The following is a 12,769-nucleotide window of genomic DNA, read 5'->3' as shown; positions in this document are numbered from 1 at the left end:
CCATATCTCTCAATATAATGAGAATTTGCAAAATCCGATTACACGTATGAATCCGAAATTCTAAAAACCTTGGGAGGGACTTGGACAACTCGGTCAAGGGGCTCAAACTTAGCTAACTCGGCTCAACTCAGTGAGTCAACTCGCTTTTCTGACAACAGTCTTCCGGCGGTGCGTGGCGCGCGTCAGAACTCAGATTGGGAAGATTTTAACGGCGTCAGATTCCTCTCGTCGAGACCTTCGATCTTTCCAACTCGCTCTGATACTACTTTGTTGGAAATGAAACACTCACACAAACAACTTTTATTGAAACTCAAATAAATATTACAAGAGCACTCTCACTAAAAAACAAGAACTATAACTCACTCTTATAAGACTTTGCTTCTTCACTCACTTATAAGCTCTTAATTTTTCTTGATGCTTAAACTAAAATGGGGAGGTGTATTTATACTACTTAAGAACAATCCTACACCACAAAAATAAAATAATTTAAACTATTAAAAATAGACAAATACCTAATTCTCACCTAACTCTTCACCTAACTAAATTGATGTAAGAAATGACATCAATTTAGTTTGGGTTTGGGTTTAGGCTCCATAATAGATCAAGTTTATGATCCAACAGTTTATGCATACACCTTGTAATACGCATTTGCTGGCTGTCAAACGTATTCTCTGATATTTACAAGGCTCTATTGATTTTGGTTTACGATTTTCTCCTCATCGTTGCCAAATCATTATAGGGTTTACTAATGCTAACTGGGGTAATGATGTTGATGATAAGCGTTCAACGACAAGTTATTGTATCTTTTTTGTGGGAATCCTGTTTCGTGGTCTTCTCGAAAGCAACAAGTTGTTGCTCGTTCCACTGCAGAGGTTGAATATCGTAGTGTTGTTTGTGCTGCGCTTGAGATCATATGGCTTCAATCTTTGTTGCAGGAGCTGTGTGTGATGTCGGAAGGTGTGTGCCTGTCTTGTGGTGTGATAATACGAGTGCCGTTGCGGTGTTGGCAAATCCAGTTTTACATTCGAAAGTTTAAACACATTGAACTAGATTTGTTTTTTTTTTTTGGTGAACATGCTGCTAGGAAGTTGTGTGTGAATGAAATACCAGCTTATGAACAAGTGGCAGATGTTTTTAGCAAGCCTTTAGCATCGCCTTAAGTTGTACGTGGTTCCCATGCATGTTGCTAAAGAAGTTGTCGTTGTTCTTTCTGGAGTTTGAATTCGCTCGATGTTATGGGTGTTGTACGTGTCTCGTTTGTTTCTTTCTTCGTTTGCTATTGCTTGCTGTTTCTTTTTCTCTATTGTCTGTTGTTTTTTTCTGCTGTCTGCTTGCTGTTTGGTTTCTTGCTCGGGTTATGCAGGTTCAAGTTTATGTGCTGTTGTGTTTGTTTTCTTGCTTTTCCTTCAAAAGAAAATTTTTATTTTGTCGGGGGAATATTAGAATATTATCGAGTGAGTGCAGAATAGGTTGCTTGTGCTGCGTCACAAAGGATATGCATTGTTGTTAGTCTTGGACGGTTAGATTGTTAGGCCTTTCCATAACTAATCACAGCTATCACTTTGTATAAATGGACTGGTGTCCTCTTGGAGATATTAGGGTCTTATGAATGGAAATATGAAGAGAGTGCTGCCTCTAGTCCCCCTATCTTCCATTTTCCACAGTTCGATTCCTAAGTTTTGACAGTTGTGCATGCTTTTTTGGTGTTTAATGAATGATAAAAGGTAATTGTTAAGCTTATAACATGTTAAGTACCTAGTTTGTCATATGATAGTTTTGAAAATTGGAAACGTTTAGTAATGTGTAATGTGTAATGTTAGATTATAATTAGGTTGTAATAGACTTATGATAATGTATGAATCATGGCTGTAATATGGAAATTGTGTTGTGGTATGCTTACTGAAGTATTATGCATGTTTGGTGAAATTCTAAAGCGTTGAATATGTGTTGGATAACATTTCATATCCGTTCGTTTCAAAACCTATATCTGTTTAAAATTTGAAGTTCTCAAATTTCGAAACTCAAAGATTAATTTTGATATGAATAATTTCAATAACCATGTAAAATTTTAAAATCAATATTCGATTTTGAAATTTTAAAAATTGAAAAAAAATGAAAATCATTACTAACGACAAAATAAGTAAAATCCAATTAATGAAAATTTATTTTGATAAGGAATTGAATATTAAAAAGGAGATTACTAAGGACACAAAACCATAAATGTACAGTTTCTAGAGCTTATATATTATTATTTTATAGTTGTAGTAATAGGAGCTGATAAAGAAGATTAGCTGTAGTATCCAAATATCATAGGTTCCGTCTGCTACAGAAGATTGTGAGACATATCTCTTCCATCTTACAACTTCTGAGAGAGTGGGAAAAGAAGGCCGAAAATGGCAAAACTGAATTTTTCCTGTCTTTTCTTGATACTGATTTTATCATGTTTGAGTGATGGATCAAATGGAAAAGTCAATCTCAAAGAAGTTGATCAGAAATTAAAGAAGCTTAACAAGCCAGCAGTGAAGACCATACAGGTATTTTCTTTACTAAACCCTCTAAATACTATACACAATACAGTTGCATCATTACAAATTCAGTCGAAATTAGTAATTTATTTTGAACGTTGAAATGTCCATCGCAGAGTGAAGATGGAGATATTATCGACTGCATTGATATCTACAAACAACCTGCTTTTGATCACCCTGCGTTGAAGAATCACGTTATCCAGGTGAATATTTTTTCTATCATTTTGTTCTTGTTTGTATGTATACTGGTTGTGGACGTAACGAATGTTATTCAATGTACAGATGAAACCCAGTTTTGATATCAAAGAAGAGAAACCAAGCACGACCGACGAGTCATCGAAGCTGGTGGTGTCTCAAACATGGCGACGAAGTGGAAGCTGTCCAGAAGGAACTGTTCCGGTTCGAAGAATTCGAAGGGAGGACTTACTGAGAGCGAATTCCATAGACCGATTCGGAAGAAAACCACAAGAAATCATTGTCTCTAAATCAAACACAACAAATCAGAAAGATGGTCACTTTCCATTTATTAACAACACTCGAGTTAATTTTCCTACAATGGATAATCGATCCGTAAGCATATTCAAAGTTATATGATACTTTTTTTTTCTCTTTTTGTTTCTTCAATTGTTTGACTTGGTAGCTTTTGCGAAACAGACTGCAATTCTTGTTACAGTTGGATTCAATTACATTGGAGCTAAAGCAGATATCAATGTTTGGAATCCATATGTGGAAGCAGACGATAATTCACCACGGCTCAAATCTGGCTTAAATCTGGCCCTGCTTATAATCTCGAATGCCTGGAATCTGGATGGATGGTTAGTTCCTTAAAAAATGCACATAAATCCTCTACATTTTACCAGGATTTTTAACTTAATTTCATCCGGACTTTGAATACTTTTTTAGGTAAACCCACAATTATACGGTGACAGAAGGACCAGATTATTTGCACACTGGACAGTAAGTAAATAAAAAGGTTTTTCATCAAATCCGGCATTAAATATGTCATTAAAACTGTCTGTTTTTATTTGCAGAAAGATTCATACAAAACAACTGGTTGTTTTGACCTCACTTGCAGTGGCTTCGTTCAAACAAGCACCGAAATCGCCTTGGAGCAGTCATTGAGCCCATCTCCACTCGGTCTGGTCAACAGTATTATGTAACAAGAGGCATATACATGGTAAAATCAACCTCTTTCTCACTACTCATAACTTTAATCGCTCTATTTCGATTTATTATAGTCCAATTCTTGATTTTGTAGGATCCTAAAACAAAGAATTGGTGGCTAAAATATGGGAACGATAAACCAGTAGGGTATTGGCCAGCAGCAACCCTATTTACTTACTTGACACAGAGAGCTACAACGGTGGAATGGGGTGGACAAGTTTATAGCAAGACCGTGCATACATCGTCTCATACGAAGACCGCAATGGGAAGTGGAGACTTTGCTTCTGTTCATATGGGAATGCATGTTACATACGAAATCTTGCCGTCATGGATGACTCACTGTCTCTCAAATATCCAGACTGGGTGGGCGAATGGTCCGATGAATATGCCTTCTACACTTTTTATTACCAGCAAAGTCAAGGAACTTTACCAGTTTTTTACTTTGGGGGACCTGGTCAGAATCCTAATTGTCCCTGACTTCTCCAATATTTGTGCTTTTTGCTTCTTCCCAATATAACAAAAGGTCAAGCGCGGCCGAAAGTTTTGCTTAATCCTTCTCATTTTTGTTATGCTGATTTCTTCCTTATAATAGGATCTAAACACACAAGGTCAAATTGTTTTCCAATGGCATTTCATGTCGCCTAAAATGTTCCTAGTGCGTTGGCATCTATCACACGCTTTGCAAAACTCATGAGCATCCTTGAACATTAATGGCCAATAAAAGCCTGATTGAAGGACCTTAACAGTAGTCCTCACCTCCGAAATATCCTCCACAGGGTGATGTGTGGCAATGGTGTAGAATGTCTCTGTGCTCCTCTTCAGGGACTCAACGTTGAATTATTTGATCGAAGCATTGTTTGAATAAATATGGCTAGTCCCAGAAGTAGAACTTGGCATTATGTTTGAACTTTTTACTGCCTTGGTTGTTCAATTCATAAAGCAAAATACCACTAACAAGAAACTTAACTATGTCAGCGTACCACTAAATTGTCGTGGCTTATAAGATTTTCTCATCATGGAATTCTTCTTGAATATCTAAAATGTCATGGCATTCAGAATTGTTCTCTAGCCTAGATAAATGATCTGCAACCTGGTTTTCAGTATCTTTTCTATCTATCACCTCTAAGTCAAATTCTTGCAGTAATAATATCTACCTAATGAGTCTAGGCTTATCATCTTTATTGTTCACTAAGTATTTTATAGCCGAGTCATCAGTGTGAATAATGACTTTGGTGCCTATCAAGTATGGCCTAAACTTGTTAAACGCAAATACCACGACAAGTAATTCCTTCTTAGTGGTAGTATAATTAAGTTGTGTTTCATTCAAGGTACGACTAGCATAATATATAACATGGAAAATTTTACCTCTGGGTTGCCCAAGCACACAAAATCGCTCGCATCACACATCAACTCGAATGGTGACGTCCAATCGGGGGAACCACAATGGGTGCAGTGATAAGTCTTTGTTTCAGCTAGGTGAATGCACCATGGCAATTTTTATAGAACACGAAGGGTTGATTTTGTTGAAGCAGGGTGCATAAGGGCTTGGATATCGTGGAGAAGTCTTGATGAATCTTTTATAAAACCCAGCATGTCCAAGGAAACTCCTAATGCCCTTGACAGAAGTTGGTGGGGGTAGCTTCTCAATCACCTCGATTTTGGCTTTTCCACTTTAATGCCCTTATGAGAGATCTTATGGCTTAGCACAATTCCTTCAGTCACCATGAAGTGACACTTTTCTCAATTCAACATGAGATCGACCTACTCACATCGCTTGAGTACCTTTGCCAGATTGCCGAGGCATTTCTCAAAGTCATCTCCAGAAATGGAGAAGTCATCCATAAATATTTCAAGAAAATCCTCAACCATGTCAGAAAAGATAGCTTGCATGCAGCGCTGAAAAGTTGTCGGGGCATTACAGAGTCCAAAAGACATCCTCCGGAAAGCATAAGTGCCAAAGGGACACATGAATGTAGTATTCTCTTGGTCCTCTGGTGCGATGGCAATTTGATTATACCCCGAGTATTCGTCCAATAAGCAGTAAAATGTCTTGCCAGCCAGTCGATCCAGCATTTGATTTATGAAAGGTAAAGGGAAGTGGTGTTGGTGGCCTTGTTTAGTTTGCAGTAGTCTATGCATATCCACCACCCGGTGACAATGCGTGTTGGTAACAACTCATTTTCATCACTTGTCACCATAATCGTGCCTCCATTCTTTGGCACACATTAGACTAGACTCACCCAATAACTATTAGAGATGGGGTAAATCACTCCAGCATCGAGCCATTTGAGAATTTCTTTCATCACGACTTTCTTTAATGATTGGGTTTAATCTTCTTTGTGGTTCTATGGATTTTCCATGATATTCTTCCAACATGATTTTGTGCATGAAAATGGTGGGACTTATCCCCTTCAGATACGCCATAGAAATCCTAACACTTTCTTGTGCTGTGACAAAACACTTAACAAACTATATTCTTGGTTAGGAGTAAGGGATGAGGATATAATAACACGTAAAGTTTCATTACTACCCAAATAAGCATATTTAAGATGTTGTGACAAATTCTTTAACTCTAGGGTAGGTGAATGTTGTAATGAGGGCTTAGGAGGAATAAACTCATCAAAATTAAGAGGTTCAAAACGTGTACCTGGGCTAGCTATGAGAAAGCTAGCCTATTACTCCTTCAAAAAGATAGTCATTGGGCTCATCGATACTTTATTCTTCAATAAGCCTCTAATAATTTTCTAGCTGAATGAAATTGATCGGTTTCTCCTTCTATCAATGAATCCACTTCGAAAATGCTCTGGCATTCTTCAGACTTATCATTGTACTTGAGAGAACAAAAACATTAATAGTGACACATTGGTCGGTCACTCTCACGGTAAGCTCACCCTTCTCGTAGTCGATAAGTATACGCTTGGTAGCTAGGAAGGGTCTCCCCAAGATTATGTGTCACTCCTCAATTTAGGGGCTAAAATTTAAGAAATTATAAAGTATTGGATTTAATTGACATTTTGAAAGAAATGGATAATTAAATTGTAAAATTGCAAAGTTAGAACACTTCATAGTTTAACCATTTTTCTTTTGGAGAGAATTATAAGCATCTCCCCCGTATGTTTTCTGTAGATTTCTCCTCATTTTCCCCCTTCGGTTAACCCACTTTGAGCTCCGATCTATTCATCGTTTGACCATCGTTCGATGAACCAAAACCACCATCGTGTTTGTTGTCGACCAAAGAAAAAAACTCCTCAAACCTTTTGTCGTGAATCGGCGTCGTTTTTCGTAAATCTTAATCGGAAGTATTGTCGATTTTCACTCAATTTTCGTTGGTTTTTCGTCGATCCAGCCACCTGTTTTCGACACCTCCCGCACCATCGTATTCCTTACATCGTTTCGATTTCATCGGTGCCCTTCTCATCTCCGTCGTCGCCGGCACCGGTGCGTGAAGGGGTGAGGAAGTCAAAGTTTCCGATGTTTCAGAATCGAGCTCTCCACAGTTCAAAATTGTGAACCGAGCTTGGTAAGTGTCTCAAAATGCCTTAAAATAATTTTTAGAACTTTTTCGGACACTGTATCACTATTCACGCGCCGCCCCTACGAGTGGGGGAGGTTCGAAAACAGTTGGGGCAGTTAACCCGGTTTGGCCCGACCCGTTTGACCAGGTTTGACCCGACCCGTTGACCGTTGTCATTGATCGAAAAGTCAAATTTTTCAAAAAGTCAATTTTTCAAAAAGTCATATTTTATGTTTTTTACGTCTTGAGTCCGATTCCGAAGTCTGTTTTTTCAAATTCGAATCCGAAAGCCTCGAAATTGTCAGTCAAACCCGTTGACTTTGACAAAAAAAGTTCAAATTTTGAAAAGTCATATTTTATGTTTTTCGACGTCCTGAATCTGAATCCAAAGTCTGTTTCACCAAATTTGAACCCGATAAGTTGTTTTTCCCTGATTTATCACCTGATTCAATATGTTGTTTGCAATTAAGCTCCATTTTTATGAAATTTCTGTAGATATGTATCCGAGGAATTATTGGAAGTTGATTTCAAGATCGAGGGCATTCGAATGGAATTTATATGGTTGATCAGTATGACACGAAAATCGAGGTAATACATTACTACCTCTTTATGCTTTATGTAACATGTTGATAATGGATAAATGCATGAATGTATATGATTGGTCTATTATGCATGTTTGATTATGGATGTACTCGAACCAGATACAGTTTAAGTGATAAATTAGTTAAGACTTTATTGAATTACAAGTTCTCTGATTAAGTGATAAATGAATCAGTCTTGAATATGTAAATTATAATTTATCTCATTAAAGGTACTTGGATGATAAATTATGAGGATACTTCGATTAGGTAAAATTACGAAATTACCCTTAAAGGGAAAATTAGCCCGAATTGACCCTGAATAAAAAAGTACTCAAAACGTCATGCCTAAATCGATGAATTACTAGTTCCATCGTTAAGTTCACACGTTTATATAGAAAATTCTTGATAATCCGTAAATCTCCGAGTTATGAGTAAATACCTAAAGACTAATTTATAGTTGGTGCTCTTTTGACAAAATTGTTCAAAATGACTGAAATAAATGATAAGTTTGAATTTGATAATAAGATCAGATGAAAGGATAATGAATTGACCAGTCAACAAGCATTAGTTCTGGGAGTTATTCATCTGGAGTTGTTCGATAATCCAATCAATCGACATAGATTGTAAATGTTCTGAACCTTCGTTCTTCCTTATCAGATCAAACCACTCTGGACATGTATGAAAACACAAGTAACTTAAATGTAAAGGATTCTGAATACCCTTATGATTACGTAGAGCTTCCGAAAAATGTCCGCACAAGATGATCATGATAAATCATATTTTGAATAACTGATGATTCTGTCAGTTAATGAACTCTCCCAATAGTGATTCTAACTTCCGACATTCTATCAGTAAACTGAGATCCGTGTTTCTCCGCCCGATAAGATTATCCAATATCTCTGAATAATATCTGGAAACTCTAGTGTGTTCCCTACTCACATGAATATTTTATCTATTTTTTATTTGAATTATGTTCTGACATCTTATCTGAAATATGTTCTGATTCCTGACTTGGATTCTGTTCAGATATCTGATCTGAATTATGTTTTGTTTCCTGATATCTCCGTTTATTGATGGAAAATATTTTATTTGGGGGTATTATTGAAGGGTTTATATATGCAGGTTCCTCGGCTTTATGCTTAGGGACTTAATGTTGTGCAGGGGGTGATATTTGCAGGTTCCTCGGCTTTGTGCTCAGGGCCTTACTGTTGTGTAGGGGGTGTATGGTTTTGTGGAACCTACACATTATGATGTGTTCGGTTGGAGGGATTACTATGGTTTTTGATAAATAAAAATATTTTTTAAAAAGATCTATATCTTTTCACTAGTTTTGAGGGAACACACTAGATAACCCATTCTGATCTCCTGAACTCAGTCATCCGAAATATTTCTCTGAACTGAAAGCTCACTGTCTGATACTACTTGAAATATCAGTAGGATTTTCACTCAACATAAAGATCTATAGATGTGTGAATCGATAAGGAAATATATGTTTATCTGTATCTGCACGTTCTTCAGCATCATCTAGTAGTTCAGGTTAAACGAATCGTACCAGTGCATCTATCGACATCAATAAAGAAGTTCTTCCTGCGTTTCTTGCAGAGTATGGTACATATGATTAAGGGGCATGTAATTGTATTTTGTTTTATATACAAGTCTAAAAATATGTTTTATTTCTGAATACTGATAAAATTTATTTTGTATTCATAAATCATTTTATGAGTTACATGTTTTGACAAAAGTTTTAAATTTTCCGAGTTTTTACAGTGGGTCGCTCCAGTGACCCTAATGTGACACTCCAAATCGGATCGGGTTACCTGCATCGGTCTGAGGGGGTTATATTTAGTGGTATCAGAGCTTAGGTTTTAGTCAAAAAAAATCCAAATAGACCGGCCGGTCGAATTTCAAAAGATGTCTGATTAGTACATGCCCCTAGACTATAATCGTACTTCTCTAAGCCGAAACTCCAAGGTTGAGTCCCTATCTGTAACGAGCAAACCAAAGTTTTTATCAGTTAAGGCTCTACCTTTGTATAAAGGAATATCAGTAACGTCTATCTAAACTCTGTAAAGTACCTTACGAGTAATGTGAGAGTTATTCAATCGATTCTAACCTGACTCTGGAAATGAATTTAGGGGCTAAAATTTAAGAAATTATAAAGTATTAGATTTAATGATATTTTGGAAGAAATTGAGGATTAAATTGTAAAATCTCAAAGATAGAACACCATTTTATAAAGTGTAGGAAATTTAGTGACTAAACTCATAGTTTAACCATTTTTCTTTTGGAGAGAACTATAAGCATCTCCCTTATATGTTTTCTGTAGATTTCTCCTCATTTTCCTCCTCTGGTCAACCCACTTTGAGCTCCGATCTATTCAACATTCGGCCAATGTTCGATAAACCAAAACCACCATCGTGTTCCTTGTCGACCGAAGAACAAAATCCCTCAAACCTTTTATCGTGAATCGACGTTGTTTGTAGTAAATCTTAATCGGAAGTATCGTAGGTTTTCACTCAATTTCCGTTGTTTTTCATCGATTCACGTCGATCCGGCCACCCGATTTTTACACCTCCCTCACCATCGTGTTCTTTTTATTGATCTGATTTCACCGGTGCCCTTTTCGTCTCCGTCGTCGCCGGCGCCTCTATGAGTGTGGGAGGTTCGAAAACAGTTGTGGCAATTGTCCCGGTTTGACCCAACCCATTTGACCTAGTTTGACCAGACCGTTGACCCGACCTGACCCGTTGACCGACTGTTGACCGACTGTTGACCATTGACTTTGACCGAAAAGTTAAATTTTTTGAAAAGTCATATTCTATGTATTTCGACGTCTTGAGTCCAATTCCGAAGTCCGTTTTTCCAAATTTGAATCCGAAAGCCTCGAAATTGTTAGTCAAGCCCGTTGACTTTAACTTGGACCAAAAAAGTTAAAATTTTCGAAAAGTCGTATTTTATGTTTTTCGACGTCCTGAATCCGAATCCAAAGTATATTTCACCAAATTTGAACTCGTTAAGTTGTTTTCCCTAATTTATCACCCGATTCGATCTGTTTTTCGTAATTAAGCTCCATTTTTTATGAAATTTCTGTAGATATGTATCCGAAGAATTATTGGAAGTTGATTTCAAGATCGAGGGCTTTCGAATAGAATTTATATGGTCGATCAGTATGGCATAAAAATCGAGGTAATACATTACTACCTCTTTAGGCTTTATGGAACATGTTGATGATGGATAAATGCATGAATGTATATGATTGGTCTATTATGCATGTTTGGTTATGGATGGACTCGAACCAGATACAGTTTAAGTGATAAATTAGTTAAGACTTTATTGAATTACAAGTTCTCTGATTAAGTGATAAAGAAATCAGTCTCGAATATGTAAATTATAATTTATCTTATTAAAGGTACTTGGATGATAAATTATGAGGATACTTCGATTAGGTAAAATTATGAAATTACCCTTGAGAGGGAAAATTAGCCCGAATTGACCCTGAATGGAAAAGTACTCAAGAAGTCATGCCTAAATTGATGAATTACTAGTTTCATCGTTAAGTTCACACGTTTATACAAAAAATCCTTGATAATCCGTGAATCTCTGAGTTATGAGTAAATACCTAAAGACTAATTTATTGTTGGTGCTCTTTTGACAAAATTGTTCGAAATGACTGAAATAAATGATAAGTTTGAATTTGATAATAAGATTGGATGGAAGGATAATGAATTGACCAGTCGACAAATATTAGTTTTGGGAGTTATTCATCTGGAGTTGTTCGATAATCCAATAAATCGACATAGATTGTAAAGGTTCTGAATCTTCATTCTTCCTTATCAGCTCAAACCACTCTGGTCATGTATGAAAACACAAGTGACTCAGATGTAAAGGATTCTGAATACACTTATGATTACGTAGAGCTTCTGAAAAATGTCCGAACAAGATGATCCTGATAAATCATATTTTGAATAACTGATGATTATGTCACTTAATGAACTCTTCCAATAATGATTCTAACTTCCAACATTCTATCGATAAACTGAAGATTCATGTTTCTCCGCCCGATAAGATTATCTAATATCTCTGAATAATATCTAGAAACTCTAGTGAGTTCCCTACTCACATGAATATTTTATCTGATTTCTGATTTGAATTCTGTTCTGACATCTGATATGAAATCTGTTCTGATTCCTGACTTGGATTTTGTTCTGATAGCTTATCTGAATTGTGTTTTGTTTTCTGATATCTCCGTTTATTTACGGAAAATGTTTTATTTGGGTGTATTGTTTGAGGGTTTATATCTACAGGTTCCTCAACTTTGTGCTCAAGGCCTTATTATTGTACAGGGGGTGATATCTGCAGGTTCCTTGACTTTTTGCTCAGGGTCTTACAGTTGTGCAGGGGGTGTATGGTTCTGTGGAACCTACACATTATGATGTGTTTGGTTGGAGGGATTACTATGGTTTTTTATAAATAAAAATATGTTTTAAAAAGATATGTATCTTTTCACTGGTTTTGAGGGAACACACTAGATAACCCATTCTGATCTCCTAAACTCTGTCATCCGAAATATTTCTCTGAACTAAAGCTCATTGTCTTTTACTACCTGAAATATCAATAGGATTTCCGCTCAACATAAAGATTTGTAGATGTCTGAATCGATAAGGAACTATATGTTTATCTATATCTGCACATTCTTCAACATTATCTGGTGGTTCTGTATTACAGAGCTTTCCAAAGCTCACTCTATTACTCACCTTTTGAGGTTAAAAGAATCGTACCAGTGCATCTATCAACATCAGTAAAGAAGTTCTTCCGCATTGCTTGTAGAGTATGGTACATATGATTAGGGGGCATGTAATTGTATTTTGTTTTATATACAAGTCTGAAAATATGTTTTATTTTTGAATACTGATAAATTTTATTTTGTATTCATAAATCATTTTATGAGTTACATGTTTTGACAAAAGTTTTAAATTTTTCGAGAT

The 12,769-nt window shown here is 36.4% G+C and overlaps 1 pseudogene; it reads left to right on the top strand.

The window, feature by feature from the left end:
• The first annotated feature begins 748 nt into the window (after positions 1-748).
• On the top strand, positions 749-4,166 carry LOC120163786 (annotated as a pseudogene).
• Positions 4,167-12,769: the final 8,603 nt, after the last annotated feature.

This window comes from Hibiscus syriacus, unplaced genomic scaffold, assembly GCF_006381635.1.
Source record: "Hibiscus syriacus cultivar Baekdansim isolate YM2019G1 unplaced genomic scaffold, ASM638163v2 tig00111495_pilon, whole genome shotgun sequence".
Taxonomy (NCBI): Eukaryota; Viridiplantae; Streptophyta; class Magnoliopsida; order Malvales; family Malvaceae; genus Hibiscus; species Hibiscus syriacus.
This window is presented reverse-complemented; position numbering and strand designations above follow the sequence as displayed.